This window comes from Acanthopagrus latus, chromosome 17 (assembly GCF_904848185.1).
Source record: "Acanthopagrus latus isolate v.2019 chromosome 17, fAcaLat1.1, whole genome shotgun sequence".
In the NCBI taxonomy this organism is placed as follows: domain Eukaryota; kingdom Metazoa; phylum Chordata; class Actinopteri; order Spariformes; family Sparidae; genus Acanthopagrus; species Acanthopagrus latus.
In genome coordinates, this window is record NC_051055.1 from 17452984 (window position 1) to 17469579 (window position 16596).

At 43.7% G+C, this 16596-nt stretch overlaps 1 long non-coding RNA gene across 3 annotated transcripts in view; it reads right to left on the minus strand.

Annotated features, from left to right (window-relative positions):
* The window catches only part of LOC119005611, a 68737-nt gene that overhangs the window by 10468 nt on the left and 41673 nt on the right, over nt 1-16596 (minus strand). The window contains exon 5 of one of the 3 annotated variants that reach the window (XR_005070550.1): nt 7616-7702. The exons of the other annotated variants lie outside the window; for them this stretch is intronic. This is a non-coding gene — a long non-coding RNA (uncharacterized LOC119005611). The remainder of the gene's footprint in view (nt 1-7615; nt 7703-16596) is intronic. 3 annotated transcript variants of the gene reach the window in all.

Sequence of the window (16596 nt, forward strand, 5' to 3'; positions counted from 1 at the left end):
TTCCAATGTCAGCATATGTCTACCCTCTCAGCCAGTGAATTGCTGTGACCCAACAGGAAGCAGCCACAGTTTTGACTTACTCATCCTCCAGAACTGGTTCCTGAATGAGCATATTATACTATATAGCACATACTATACTGTACTTACGGGATGTCAGCTCATCTGTCTCTCTTTCGCGTACCTACTTGCTGCAGGTCTGAGCAGGGAATTCCCTCATAATGTTCAACTGTAAATCAGGATAAGTGTTTAGAGGGGCTTGTGAGCATTTGTCCATGAGTGTTGGTGCATGTGTGTGTTAACATGTCAAGCCCCAGGAAACAGAGGGGATAATAACATAATGACAGTCCTCTGGTAATAATTCGCCAGTGGCCTTGGGGTAAGGTGTGTATTGTCTCTGCTTTCTCAGCCTTTTTTACCTCCCTCCCTTTCTTACATGCGTGGAAGCAGCATTCATATCTTTTCCCGTACAGCACTGCAACATACGTCATCATAATTAAGTCCTTCAATCAAAATTATAAGTAGAGTTGCATGTATTCTCAGAAAAGTGTGGTTAAATACTGTAATAATGCATGAGTGAGCATAAGGGTCACAAGATCATTTAGAAGGGTCATATGGGGGTCCAAGCAAATAGAGGGCAGCATATAACCACAGTAACTGCTAACTCCTGATATCTGTAGCTGTCGTTGGCTTTGTTAGCTCAGTTAGCTTTGCAGTTAGTTGTCGAGACTGGGAGCTTCCATTATGAGACAGCGCAGACGTGGGCTTACTGGTTTATATGCCAACTTAAGCTGATATCTCTTTAACACATACATGTCTGTGACGTGACATCAGAACTGTTATATCTTTGCATTCTGTTGATCATTTTTTTATGTTTTGAAATCAAATACTTACATATCGCCCCTTTAATCTTTATTGATGCATTGTGTTTTAAAAGCTTACAATATATTTTGTTATTAAAAAACTCATGTTAAGTATGAGTGCCTCAAAACTGTATCTAAGAACAGTGCTTGAGCAAATGTACATAATTACTAGGGCTGTAACAATACACATATCAAAACTGAAATCGCGACACTCAGATCCACAAACCTGTCTCGCGGTGTGAGAAGGCAGAATCGCGACACAGCTTCCAGTCTAGATCCAGCCCTTTGAGCTATAAGTAGCCCCTTTCACACAGAGACGCCGCATTAACACCACAGCGGTGGTTTCGCCAATTCTCCACCATTGGTCATTCACACAGAGCCAAGCACCGCCGGAGTAAAGATGAACCGCTGTGTAATTCACACAGAAAGCCGGCACTGCGGCTCCTAAAGAGACGTGAGGGAGCACGTCATGATGATGACGTCAGTGTGTTTTCAAGGTGTCCCCCTGTCAATCTAAACCCGCAGGTAAGTTATAATCATATGGATGCTGTTAAATGTGTCGTGATTGAATATCCTGGAAAGTGACGAAGTTAAGTTTTTCACTCTAAATTACATAATTACATAATCACCATCAGTGAACAGGATGCTGGGGCGCCACTTGGCTCAATCGGTAGCGCGCACGACCCATGTGCTGAGGATCTGCAGCGGACCCGGGTTCGACTCCGGGCCCGGGCCCCTTTGCTGCATGTCGCTCCCCCTCTCTTACCCTGCTTCCTGTCACACTCTTCAGCTATACTCTCAATGAAGCCAGAAAAGGCCAAAAAAAATACTTAAAATAAATAAAGTAAACAGGACAATGTCACTCGCGAGGACGGAGGCTGTTTTCCGGGGGAAAGTTCACTGAAGTCTCAGTCAAGAGGGCTGATGGTCATGGAGATTTTTTTTCATCATAAACAGCTATTTTTCGGGCAAAAAAATGAAGAGGAGTCGGTAGGACAGGTGGGAAGACGGACGCTTTTCCACTTACAGCTGCAGTATTTTTTCCCTCGTTGCCAAAAACAGCTACAGTTACTGCGCTACCTTGGTTTGGTTCTGTAACGTTGCTTTGTGGGACGTTTATCGTCATTAAGTTGAGTGAGAGACCATCCGGGGACTCATCCATTCACACTGGTTCAGTTTGCCAGTCCTGCGCCTCTGATACTATCAGACGAGTATCATATACAGAAGTTGTTGAAATGTTACATAAATAAAATGTATTTTGAGTTATGAGTTTGGTGTATTGTTACAGCCCTAATAATTACTTTCCACCACTGGCTTCTACCTCCTCTGTATCCTTTCACCTCGCCCACTCTGGGCTCCTTCCTCTCCCTGATGTTAGCCAGCCGCTTGCATGAATAACTTGATGAGCAGAAGAGCAGGTAAAACAAAGATACAATCTGCTGGGGGGAGAAAAATGCAAACTTGCAGATTTTTCTCACACAGATTTGTCACAGCGAATGCCTGATGAATGGGGACGGACGGCAAACATGAGTAAACATGACATCGGGAGCGCGTGTGTGTGTGTGTTTGCTTCGAGCATTGGACTTTAGTTGCGTCCTTATGCATTATTGAGACGTGGAGAAACACAAAGAAACACAAGAGCTTGTCTTGTTTAGCAGGGAAATTGTTATTCTTTTATGAGGGTGTTTCATATTGATGACTCTGTTGTGAGTCAGTGATTTGTAGCCAAACGGAAACAACTTTGATTCAGCTCCACGTTTTGTTAACTTAATCGTGACCTTTTGGATACTTTCATTTGAAATGTTTTCATCGTTAGACAGATTAGACTGGATTAGTCACAGATTTACAAGGTTGTGCACAAATATGCACACGTGCAAGTGTGTGTTTGTGCGTGGCTCTGAGGAGTGGCTGATCCAGGTTGTCATTGGATGTCACGTCTAATATCGTCACATGGCCACTGGAGCTCTATTATTCATGAGATCAATGCTGAGACTCAACCAGGCCCGATACAGGAGAGCCTGTCCCCCCTGAGGCTCTTCCCTCTGTCGCTCTATCCTTCCTCCTCAACGTTTCTCAGAAGATTATTTTCCCTTCACACGTCGCTTCTTTGCTGAGATTGAGTTGTGAACGTGAAAAGTGAGAGTGTTCACCTCAAGGGATGACAGCCGGTGAGAGACAGTGGGGGGTAGACACCCAACAGTGACCAGGGATGTGTGAACTTGTGATACATGTCCCACAGTTCATGCGCTGTAACTCCTGTTCCCTCATTCACTTTCCCCTGCATGATAAACACAACTCTATATTCTGTGATTTCAGTGCAAGAATCTTTGACGGCACATATAATTAAGATTATTTTTTTATACCTGCTCAAACTGCACTGAATAGAACCCTAACCCTAATTCATAAACATAATCAAATAGGTACATCAGAGAACCATCATACAGGAATTTAGCGGTGTCAGATTATCTTTATCATTATCTTAAACACTCGCAACCCCCTGGTCCCAGAGTGCCAAGTCCAGACTGCTGGCTGCATGGGCAACCACTCAGGGCAACCACAGGAAGCAGCAGCTAGCTGTTATTCTGGTGATGTGTTGCTGTTTGTGTGTTGTGATTATGAACTTGACCAGTTCTTACATATTGCACCTTAAATGTAAACATATACTTTCATTTCATTTCAAGTGAATTCAACTTAAAGTTTGTGGTTTCAAACTGTCAAAAAAGCAGTCGAAAAAAGTGCACTGATAAAACGATTTACAGTGCAACACGTAAAAGTCACACAAATCTAAAAAAGACAGTAAAGGTCTTTCTAAAATCAAAAAGAAAGAGCAATGTTACATATTAGAGTCAATCCTGATTACTCGTCCACAAGTCCTCCAACACTCATCATGCAACAATTCAACCCACACACACTCAAACATGCACAACTGTATTCTTCCATGTGGAAAACATGACTGTTGTGCCAGGCTTGAGCAACAGGGAAGGAAGGAGTATCCATGCATGCTGCTTGATGCCTCCCAGGTCCATCAAATATGCACTTTTTTACAGAATCACTGTACATAAAGGACAACACGCACACCTCTCACACAAAAGTGAGCATCTGTGAGCTCAACTCAGTTTCTTACACACAAGCACAGGGATGGTTATAGGCCTTTGTCACAGCAGACGTTTTGACTGGTCACAGCAGGAAAAGCACAAGTGTTACTCACATGGCGGCTCGGTTCAGTTCAAGTGTTCGACTGAGCCAGCATGAACAAAACCAGGACCCTGAAACTGACGCAGCTAAATAGAAATCAACCATCATTAATCCATCATTATCTACACCATGATGGACATATCATAACACAGCACAAACACTTTCCCTAAAATGGTAAAATACAAATGTTAGCACCTTTAATACGGTCTCTGTTCTTCTTATGTGTCCCGCCAAATCTGTTTCATAGCAACTCATAAATATTTTCAACTCTAGTATCCATAATGCCCTGAAGTCACCCCTAATAACTACAACTCAAAAGGCCCTGGGAACTACAACTTCCACAGAGAGACATCGACGTGTCAGTCCTCTCAGCTGTGACGTCTCTGCAGCGCTGCGTATGCGCGTATGCCTGAGCAGCCTTTGCGTGGACGCCTGGACACTGATGTCAGCACACGGGCTGCGGCTGTGGTCAGCGAAGTCGCGGTTTGAGGTTTGGGACCGCGTTGTGCTGCAGCAGCTGGAATAGACTCCCGAGGGAGAGCTGGGAAAGTGGCCACAAGTCCTCAAAGGACTCTGGGAAGAGACGGAGAGAGGGGACGACCCTGACTACAGCCTGTTATTAGCGGATGTATTGTGATGCTCTTTCTGTGTGCCTCATTGTTTTACGTAATCACTAAAATCATCTTGTGTCAGTGAGACTGCGTGTGTGACTGTGTGTGTGTGTGTGTGTGTGTGTGTGTGTGTGTGTGTGTGTGTGTGTGGTATTGTGCACAGGAAGCAGTGGTGACGTTCTCACACAGCCCACCATAGATATTACAATGCGGAGCTACAGAGCATCTGCCCCCCGCCCCCTCCAGCACACATGGAAAACTACCATAGTTGTCCTATGGCCATTTGGTGGGTATACTAACTAACACTGGCTTGATAAAGGCTGAGTCAGGACATATTCAGTCTCTGTATGTGTGTGTATCTGTGTGTGTTTGGGGACAATGGCGGGATGATGGCAAAGCAAAGTAGTGTACATGCACTCACCTGCTTCTCTCTTGACACGTGTGAGGATAAACATCAATATCCTTGACTGACGTTAACACCCTGTTGAGTAAACACACACCTTAACTCACAGCGGCGCAGCCACATACGACACTCAGATGCTCCGTAGGCATGTCGACCGCGTCCACAACCGTCTGGCTAGCGGCGTCAGGCCCAACAAACAGCGCCAGTTCAGGGTTCAGAGCAGCCTCACTGCAGCTCTCCCACACATACAGCCACTAAGCACAACATCACATACCTGTATTATGGGCTACCAGCCTCTGACTGTCAACACAGTTCACTGACATGGCCCACAGCAAAAAAAAACAAAAAAAAAAACAGAGATACGCAGGTCACACACTCAAGATCAAGTCGTGCCCCAAATATTTAATGAACAAGTGATAAAACTATGAAAACAGCTTTAGATGAAGCCCCGGCTAGATTGGTTTGTTCGGGTGGACCTGGTCATTACTGTGCATCTGTGTATCTTCATTACTTCCCATGAAGAACAGTTCATACACTTTATACATGGCAGCTTCACTACATATGCCCAAGGTCCAGAACATGGATTCCTAAACTGAAATAATACAAACTTACCTCAAGTTTTCTGGGACCTGGTAATGGTATCAGTTTCTGTCAGTTAATTTGTCAAAGTACGCCAAATATAAACTCAAATGATGAAGGTCTTTAAACTAGACACCCTCTGCAGTCTCTGCGCACCCAAATTCTAAATATCCTTTTATTTCTAACCATGGATTGGCTTTAAAAAACAAACTACGCTACATCGTGTTTTTATTGGTTTCATATAATGTTAAAAAAAAAGATATATATGACATAGGACAGTTGGTTCAATATAACATTACAAGGCATTTGTAACCTGACACATGAGATTGGGTGATATGTGTTTGTAACAAGGGTGAGTAATGAGTAAGAACAAAGTAAAGAGGGGGGGCGACACAAGAGAGGGGGGAAATAATTAATCATATGTTATAGTACTGATAAAAATGGAGGAATTGGTGATTTCAGTCTAGTTTTTTCTGCTGCCACACCAAGCACAGATGCAATGGTTCATTACATATACCAGAATCACTTGAGATCCAGTGAACCAGTGGCTTTCGGGGGCCCAGTTTGATCAGTTGGTTATTCAGGCTCACATCCTACAATCTGAGATTGAATGAAACCATTGCCAGAGTGAGTAGCATGTCAAACCCTCACAGCACTTGACGTTTTCTACACCACAGTTTAATTGATTAAAATGTCTGAATGCAAATCATCCTGAGGTCAGACTAAACATGTTTTATAACCATCACTTTTGTAAGAACACACGCTGTCTCACTTCAAAGTTGTCACAGTGGTTATCTTATGCGAATCACTCTAGATAAAAAAAAGGGGGGGGGGGCCCTTCAGGCTAAAGAAATCTGTTTCATTTCCAGCTTCTTTTGGCCTCGTTTGTTCCCTCAACTACACACACACAACAAACGTCAACATATCCAGTGACTTTCTATGAATCACACGCATGGAGATAACAACAGGCTGAACACGAAAAACACTTGTTAAGGCAAAAGCCCTTGTACTTTGAGTTTAAAACATGTGAAAAATTTGCACATGAAGAGCATGATGGGATTTTGTAATGGCGTGAAGGAAAAACTTAATTTTAGTAACCGCCCCTCAGGCCGCAGGCTAATCAAAACACTGAGCTCAGGACGTCAGAATGGGATGTGAAAGTGTGTCTCTGGGCGCAAGTTGTTGCTGCCGTCTAAATTATTCTGAGAATTTTGGCTTCCTTTCACGAACAAATGTGATCAAATGCGTAATCTGGTTTATTACTTAGGCCTAAGTGTGTGTGTGTGTGTGTGTGTGTGTGTGTGTGTGTGTGTCTGCGTTGGTGCTGTTTGTGCGCTAACAGACACAGTGAGACAGTCCAGAGGGGGCAGTCATGATTCTATGAATGAATCCCTCTCTTCTTAGAGTCAGGTGTGCGAGTTTGTGTGTGCAGGAGAACTTTTTTTTTTTTTTTTTTTAAAAAGGGCCGCATATGAATGTGCATAATCCTTAACCACATCTGAACCCCTCCAATTATCTCGCCTGTTTGACCTGTCAGCCTGTCCTGTCTAATAGCCAAGTCAAGCCACGACAGAGACAGGGGTTAAATCCCTCTTCTCCCCTTTCATCGTCAGATCAGTGAGAGAGGAGGAAAGAAAGGGGGCTGAGAGTGCACACACACACACACACACACACACACAGCGGTGAGGAGTGAATGTCCTGAATGTGTTAGTTGTGAAGGGTGGAGGGCTGCTGGAGAGAGGTGAGGTGTGCACAGGAAAATGCTGGAGGATAAGGCGTGTTCCCTTTGGCAGCGCAGCACGGTGTAAATCCAGCGGTGCCATCTGATGCCTGTGTTTGTGACGGTGCAACAGTGTGCTGCAGACGCTGAGAAAAGATCTGGCAGCTATAAATAGGCCGTGTGTTAAAGAGGCACGTTGTAAATATAGTGCCCTGGTGTGGTGTTACTTTACACCCCCCCTTCCCACCTCCTCTTGGTCTCAGCCTCTGTACCGGACTCCTCTTAACGGCTTCATTATGCCAGAGTGCGTCATGAGCGCTGGAAAGAAAAAGACCTGAAAACGCAGAAGAAAGAAATGAAAGACAGGGGCTGGCAGCGGCATAGTTATGGGACAGATTACGTTTGCGTGCATGCGTGCGTGTGTGTGTGTGTGTGTGTGTGTGTGTGTGATGTAATGTAACTGAGGCCAGGCTTCCCCGAGTCCTCTGGTGTCCGAAGGTTGGGGAAGCTTCCAAAGAAAAGAGAGGAGGTGAGAGGGAGGTGATCTTCTTCTCTCCTCTCGTCTTCTCATCCTTTCATTCTCCCATCTCTGCTTTTCTCGTTACTTCTCTCCTCCTGTCTCACATCTATTCTACACTACTCCTTCCCTCCCTTTTCCTCCTTCTCCCCCCATTTCGCCTCTTCTCCTCTCATTTCCTGTCATTTCCTCTCTTCTCTTCCTTCTCATCTACCCTTTGCACTTGTTTTTTCTTCTCTCTTCTTTCTCTCGTTTCTTCTCCTCTCTTCCTTCCCACCTTTCCTTTCCTCTTGTTTCCTCTCCTCGCTTCTTTTTCTCCTCTCCTCTCCTCGCCTCTCACCTCCTCTTTACTTGCTTCCTTTTTGTTCTCTTGTTTCCTCTCCTCTCTTCCTTCTCTACTTTTACCATTACTTCTCTCACCTTCTGTCCTCTCCTCTCCCATCAACTTCTTTCCCCTTGTCTCCCATCTACTCTACACTACTCCTTCCCCCCCTTTCCTCCGCTTTGCCTCTTCTCCTCTTGTTTCCTCTCCTTTCTTCCTTCTCACCTTTTCTCTTGTTTCCTCTCCTTTCTTCCTTCTCACCTTTTCTCTTGTTTCCTCTCCTTTCTTCCTTCTCACCTTTTCTCTTGTTTCCTCTCCTTTCTTCCTTCTCACCTTTTCTCTTGTTTCCTCTCCTTTCTTCCTTCTCACCTTTTCTCTTGTTTCCTCTCCTTTCTTCCTCCGCACCTTTTCTCTTGTTTCCTCTCCTTTCTTCCTCCGCACCTTTTCTCTTGTTTCCTCTCCTTTCTTCCTCCGCACCTTTTCTCTTGTTTCCTCTCCTCGCTTCTTTTTCTCCTCTCCTTATTTCTTTTACTCTCTTGTCTCTTTTCTTGTTTTATCTCCTATCCTCTCTCTCACATTTCCTCTCCTCACCTTTCCTCTCGCTTCCTCCTCTCTTGCTTCCTTTTCTGTTCTTGTTTCCTCTCCTCTCTTCCTTCTTTCCTTTCCTCTCCTTTTGATTCCTCTCCTCTCTTCTTGTTTGCCCCACTCCTCTCCTCTGCTCTCCCCTGTACCTACTCACCTCTCCTTTCCTTGTTTCCTCTCCTTGCTCCTCCTCATCTTTTCTACTCTCTTCTCCACACATTCTCCTCCATCTCCTTCCTTGCCATCTCTTTTCTCCCCCATCATCCACCCATCTTCTTCCCTCTTCTCTCTTTTCTATTTTGTTCTTTTCTTTCTAGTCTGCAAACCTGTTGAGAAAGTTCTTTGCTGGGTGTGGTTTGGTCTGTGTGAAGGCAAACTCTGACCACTATGTGTATATATATGTGTGTGTGTGTGCGTGTGTGTGTGTGTGTGTGTGTGTGTGTGTGTGTGTGTGTGTGTGTGTGTGTGAATTGCTCCTATCACATATAAAATCCTTCCTATGACATCACACAGTGACGTCCCTTGACATTCTAGTGTCCACTAAGCCAGCTTTCAAGGGCACAGTGTTACTGTGTGTGTGGTTGTGTGGTTGTGCACATCTGGCAAGGATTTTCAAGAGCTTTTTCCTTTTTGTACCTTTTTCAGCTCGAACAAGCAACTTCTTTACAAGAGACAAGTCGGATACACTGTCTCCCTCTCTCTCTTTCTCTCTCTCTCACACACACACACACACAAACTCACACTATGTGACGCAACAGCCACTGGTCATGTTCCCAAGGTCCTGTTCTCAGAGCAGTCTGACTGGAGGCCTTTGTCTGAGCTCACTTTAAAAATAAAACTGGAGCAGGGTTACCACACACACACACGCGCGCGCACACACACACACACAACTCACTCACTCACTCACTCTTTGTGCATGAACTAAGCCTGACCCGAGGTGGAAAAGGAGCCCATTGCCAACTCATGATGCTGTTAAAGTGTGTGTGTGTGTGTGTGTGTGTGTGTGTGTGTGTGTGTGTGTGTGTGTGTGTGTGTGTGTGTGTACGTGCACTCCTGTACTGTATTCATGTGTATATTATTCCACTCAGCCTCCTCCTGACAGTGTAATTATAGGCTTGTGTAACACCCATGTGTATATATGAGCGCACACACAGACATACACACACACACACACATGCATATATGTTTATGTGTCATGAACATGATCACACCACCTGTCATTTTAAAGCTGTGCACAGAAACATGATTCCCTTCAAGTTATAGGACCCCGATTAAACTCGCCAACCTCTTCATAACTCCTCATTTGCTGAGGAGACTTTTGTGTTCTGAAAGAGTCACTTCCAAACTCTCCCCAACACTCCTGCATATCGATATGGTAATACATTGTATCCACATGCAAAAACACATTAGCACCAAATATTGACATTCTTATGATCAGCTGCTGACACTCTGAACAGATTCCTCTCTTTCATCACATCTCGTGGTCTAAACTTCTGTAAACTTAATTTACAACATAATTACAACATAATAAACATATTTACTGCAGAAGTGTTCTGCTATCTGACAGTTCTTGCAGTTTGCCTTTTAACGAGCAATTTATATTCTTCAGTTTATTCTTCTTTTATATTCAGACAAATGTGGTGATGTATTGTTAGACTGCAATGACTCGATTAGCCGTATTGTATCGTTGTGTATCGTATCGTATCTGATCATATCAGATTGTAATGTATCGTATTCGATCAGATTGTATTTGATCATATCACATGACATGGTATCATGCTGTACTCTATCGTATCCTATTGTGAGAGAATCTCTGATTCCCACCCCTACTACAGAACAGCAGCAACACACAGGATCGACAGCTGTAATGCCACGTTTAAAGCTGTGGCTGTTATGTTACGTTACATTATGTTATGTTGCGTTACATTGTGTGGCACAGCGTGACGTTACATTATATAACGTTACGCTGCGTTACGTTACGTTGCGTTAGGGCTTTAATTGTGGGACTACACAGTGCTAAAGGGGATAAGATCACACTCTTTCACTATTTTTCTATTCACAAAAGAATAAAAGCGATAAAAAAGGCAAAAACACATACAATGCTACACAAATAAATTAATAAGTAATAAACAAATGAATAAAAGCTTTAAAGGACAATAAGAAGACAACGTCATATAAGAGGAATTACAAACAGATAACTAGATTTAGACAGATGAAAGGAATAAAAGGCTGGAAAGACTAAAATGACATAAAAGAAGGTCTATAAAGATGGGTTTTATGAAGTAATTTCAGTAGAAATTAATGATTTTGCCTCATCTCCTCAGGTAGGTCATTCCAAAGTAAGAGTGAGTGCTTCAGATCCTTTGGAAAACTTTAAAGTTGCGACTTCTGATCTTAATAGCAGTTTTTCACAGACAACACTGGTAACCCTTCTGGCTCATTTTCATCCAAACTATGCAAATTATCCTGAAAGAACCACAAGTACTTACATTTCCATCAGGGACACCAACACTGGGATTCAAACCCTTCACTGTGCCATCTTTTTCCAATTGACAAACACTCAACCCAAGACACACTCAATTAGCTTTGTCTACTAACTCCAAGATCCACTTCCCTTCTCCATTAGCTTCTACTCCAGAAACACCTCGGCTACAAATGAATCAACACCATCCTGAAGGTTTCGAGAGTGCATGTCGCCAACAAGCACAGATGACTCCCAATGGGGGAGCTCTCGGGGTGGATTAGCGAAGCTTTGCCACAACAAGGCCCCTGAGTTCTACATCGGTGATAAAAGAGGCAGCAAATGAGAAAGTGAATGGAGAGCCAATTAGTAAAAAATTAAAAATCCTCTTTTAAATAACACTTTTGCATCAAGTTCTTGTGTAACATTTAGATTTTTATACATCGACTTCTGTCTTTTCTGAAGAAATAAAGAGTGAGATGGCAAATATACAAGTCATTCCATTTTAAAAACTTTTGGTCAACTAAATTTTACACATTTTTATTCACCTATTTAACAGTTGTTTGTATCCCATTTCAGTTCTATCTCTCAGCTGAGGGGATAAACAGATTAAATATCACTGAATAAATTGCTGTATAAGCATTTGCAAGGTGCTGTAGCTCCACCAGAGCCCTCAGCACTATCCCTTTGAGAAAAAACACCTCTCTGATTTCACGTTATGTGTGAGTGTGACACTTTGGCAGGTCCGACCACATCACAAGGCAAACCCTCCCTAGGACAGCCAGCCACTCTCCTAGGGGCCAGAGAACATCGAGGACATTCAGGGGGGACACCTGCTGAATCAGGCGCTTCTACGCCACAGAGTGTGATGGAAACTGATCCACTAATATCAGCCATCCGACTATTAGTGGCCTGCACAAACACACTGCCGTCTATTAATACTGTAACCTGGCACACACACACGCACTGCTCTATAAATGCACACTCACGCGGTGGCTGTCACACATACCTGATCTGGTTTCAGCTGCACAAACCTTCCCGGCAACAGATTGTACAAGCAGGGTACACTGGCCCACACATGCAGACACATGCGCGCGCGCACACACACACACACACACACACACACACACTAGTTGGCCGTGGCTCTCAGTAGTGTCCCGTTCAGCAGACACTTGAAAGGACACCCTGGAGAGGGGTCCTTTTCACAGTAATAGTGCCCGGCAGCACTTAGCGCGGACCCAGCGGTTCACTCCCACTGTAGTGAAGGGGATGAGGGTTCTCAATTCCACAGCAGCCCACTCTTCTCCTCCCGCCGAGTGGGGGAAGAAGAGTCTGTCATGGACACAGCACTCCACCGGCTGCACACTCACACACACTCCAAAGGCACTCACTCACCCGTCGTCCACTATGGAGTGCGAGATCTCCAATTTGAGTGAAAGAACAAGTGGGAATTGGCGCTGAGTGTGAAATATTTCTGATTATGTTCAGATGGTTCACACTCAAAGCTCGGAAACTATGCTGCCACAACAGAATGAGCGCATGAAAATGGCCAGTATACACACACAGATGGGTGATAGATTTAAGACTAAACCAAAATACAAGCTGTCCTTCCTCCTCGGATTAAAAAAACCAAGGCAGGCAGCTAGAGAAACAGAAAGCAAGCTCTAATAATCAGTGGTCCAAACATCTATAATCGAAAATGCAAACAACAAAAGGCAGGTAAAAAAAGGAGTAATCCAGTAGTGAAAAAATTAAACTAAGGACAAACCGGGAGAAAACAAAGACACAGCAAACACGGGTCAAACATGAGAATACAAGGGAACAGACAAGAAACACAAAGACTGAGGGAAAAACCATGATACATGTAGCACTGTGTGAAAAAGCACGGTCCACAAATTGATTTCAATAAAACCTCTACATTGGCACCGTTGGCACTGCAAGTGCCGACAAGTCCTCTGACAAAAGAAACAAAACCACGATCATAGTGCAACAATAAACCTGGCTCGTACTGCATTGTGTGTTTACTTTGAGGATGTTGATGGAGGAGAAAATCTCTATCACAACTCTCCAGAGTTCAAAAATAGTTTGTCATATTTGGCAAGTCAAGGCAACTTTATTTGTATAGCAAATGTAATACGCTTGAGCAAATTCAATCCGTTCTGCAGAGTAATAAAAAACACGGAAAAGGTGAGACAATTACGAATAAAAAATGCAGGAGTGCAGCCAAAGATCTGAAAAAGTTAACAGGTAGCTACAGCTCAAATCAGGTGAAATAGAAATAAAATAACATGACACAAACAGTCAAAACAATGGCTGTCTAAAATCTACAGATATTAATGAAAATCACTGTTCAGGATCATATTTCATTGTCTCTATCCACCTCATTCTTGTCATTTTCCTCTCCCCGTCTGTTCATTGCCCTGCACATTAACTCTCCTGTTTTTTTAGACCCGTTCACTCCTTCCTGACCTGCAATAATCCCATAACCTGACAGCCCCACCCACCTGCTCAGCTCAAAATTCCTGCAGAACATACAGAAGCCTTCCATCCATAATCACCACCTGCCTGCCTGTTATCCGTCTGCATCATGTCCTGCCAGTAGCTGAACCCTTTAAGTTAGAATATGCAGAATTTTGCTCATACAAACTCATAAAAAAGACTATCCCTCTAATCATTACTTATGACTCAGGATATTTGTGTGGTGTTGCTTTTTATATCTGCAGAGACTCTTATTTTCTTATCATTTTGCTTTGTTCGGGATGTTTCGTGGTGTATCAGTCCCAGGTCGTCAAATACTGACGCTTTTGCCAACCCATAATGTGTATTTACAAACAACCTGGTGTCTACAAACAGCAACCAACCAGCAAATCCTGCATAGTACACCTTTAGGCTTACCTTTCTTTGTCTGCCTGTTTTCCTTACTCATGGGTATTAACGTAACCCGTTGGTTTTTGGACTACCATTTTGTTGCCTCAAGTTTGGCGTTATGGCGGTCACCATCTTGTTTTTTTGGAGCCAAAACTAACCATATTTGGATGAGAGGGTGGAACTGAGAAGGACATTCTGATTGGATCTGACTGAGAACCTGAACACACAACATGGTAGCAACACATCAATCATAATGTAGCCACACGTTGTCTTTTTTACTCTAAAAGAGATCATAATTTACAAAATGAACATCATGCTGTATTGTGGAAGACTTAGAACTAATTATTGAGACCATAAACCCCTCAGGAAATTGTTTACTGAGGGGATAAATCAAGTGAGAAATAGACTCATTTTCACATAGGCTTACATACCATCAACTTCTTTTGCAACCAGTGTAGTTGCCCCCTGCTGGCCATTAGGAAGAAATCAAGTTTAAGGCACTTCGGAATTGGCTTCTGACTATATTCTGCACTAAGTCATTTAACAGAAAGGGGGTTGCAACACAAGACACGCAGGCAGACAAGTGACAGAACAAAAAGCAAGTGTTTAATGAAAAACCAAATCCATAAAATCCAAATGTTTTATTCTATCTGCCAAAAATCCAAGAAGAAAAGCAAAACAAAGTACAAACCAAGAATAACACAGGGAATCAGGGATGAAAAGCCAGAAACATACCACCGGGAGACAAAGGAACAGACCAACGGAAACTAAACAGATGAGCTGACAGGGAGAGCCATGAGCACACTGACTATATACACAAAGGACGTGGGGATAGTTGGGCAAAGGTGAAACACATCAGGGTGGTGCAGACAATCACAAAGGTGGGAAAACAGACAAAGGGAGGAAGTACAAAATGAGATATATAAAATAAAACAGGAAATGACAAAACCCATAAATTCAAACTATGACACATGCCACGTCCATAAAGAAATGTATTTCCAAGTGTGGTCCTAAAACTCCCAAATAACCCACCTGTAAGATAACAAAGAACACCAACTCCATAGAGACTTTATCGATGAATACGCGGGGCCAACCTGCCTGATGTTGTTTTGACCGACAGGGGAAAAAAAAAAACCCCACCTATATCTCGATTCCAAAAGCCTGAAACGTAGAAAGGTAGAAGCTGTTTCATCACAGCTGTCGTATTAATGCTCGTGGTTCTGGAATGAGATGTTCAGCAATCACATATGGGTCAAGTGTTTCGGTCAACGTACTGTCGCTACCACCCCTATCAAATGAAAACCTCTGCAGCTCCTCGTCTCTGACTCTGTGTTGTCTAAACACGGTGGAGTGTGGACCCTCAGTTTACCCTCCGAGTGGAAAAATTAACCTGAGAGTGACACGAGGGTAACTGGAGCTGCGATGAAAGCCCACCTCTCATGTTCGCGGCGTGTATTCGAGTTAAGTGAGGCGCCACCTTTCAACAGGTTATCTGTTTCTCTCTCTCTCTCTCTCTCTCTCTCTCCTTCTGTCTCATCTCTCCTGAGCATATTGTGCATATTGTGTTGCCTCTGTGGTATTCCCTCGTGTTTGCCAGCTCAGCATCGACGATGGAATTCATCACTCGCGGCCCGGGATTACAGCAGCATTCCCTGTAGCTCAGTCACGACGTAAATTCAGCGCGTCCAAGTGGATATCTGGGCTTGTTGGACTGCCTGTGTGTGAGTGTGTTTCTTGGCTGAGGATCTAGACGGGATGAGCACAATACTAAGCCTTCAGGAATCAGGAAGATAGTTCCCGGGATGCCTGGAATTCCTTCCGGAAACCTTGCTGTCTGACATCGAGGGTGAATTAGAGTCCAGCGTGTTTGTGTGTGTGTGTGCATTTGAAACAGATAGAGCGAAAGTGAGAGTTACAGCAGCTATCTCCCCCCGCTGTCTCTTCCTTTTGAGGCCAGAGCCGGCTGTATCTACTCACGAGACTAGAATTATGGGACATTATGGTTTATGGTTATTCGGAGAAGCCTATTATGGTATGAAGACACAACACATCTGACTCCCACACAGCCAAACACACACACACACACACACACACTCGTTGACAGAGACGGTTACACCATCACAGGTGATAGGAATCAGGCCGTTCCACTGTTATCTGACCAGAATGTGATGATGCTGTGGATTCCTCAGATACCTAAGTGGTCAGGTTTATTCCTAACTATAGACAACCGTTGCAGACAATTACCTAATAGCAGTCTGAAATGGAATAAAACTAAATCTACGATCCGCTGTCGAACTCATGATGTCATGCAAGGGAAAAAGGAAAGCGGCTCACAGATGAAAGGAATGCAGAGGAAAAGTGAAGCGAGGGACAGAGGATGAATCTGTCAGAGCGGTGATGCACTACAAATACTCACAGCCTTTCCTTTGGCCTCTGTTCCAATTTGTAAACCCATTTACTGTGTGTTGACATCAGAGA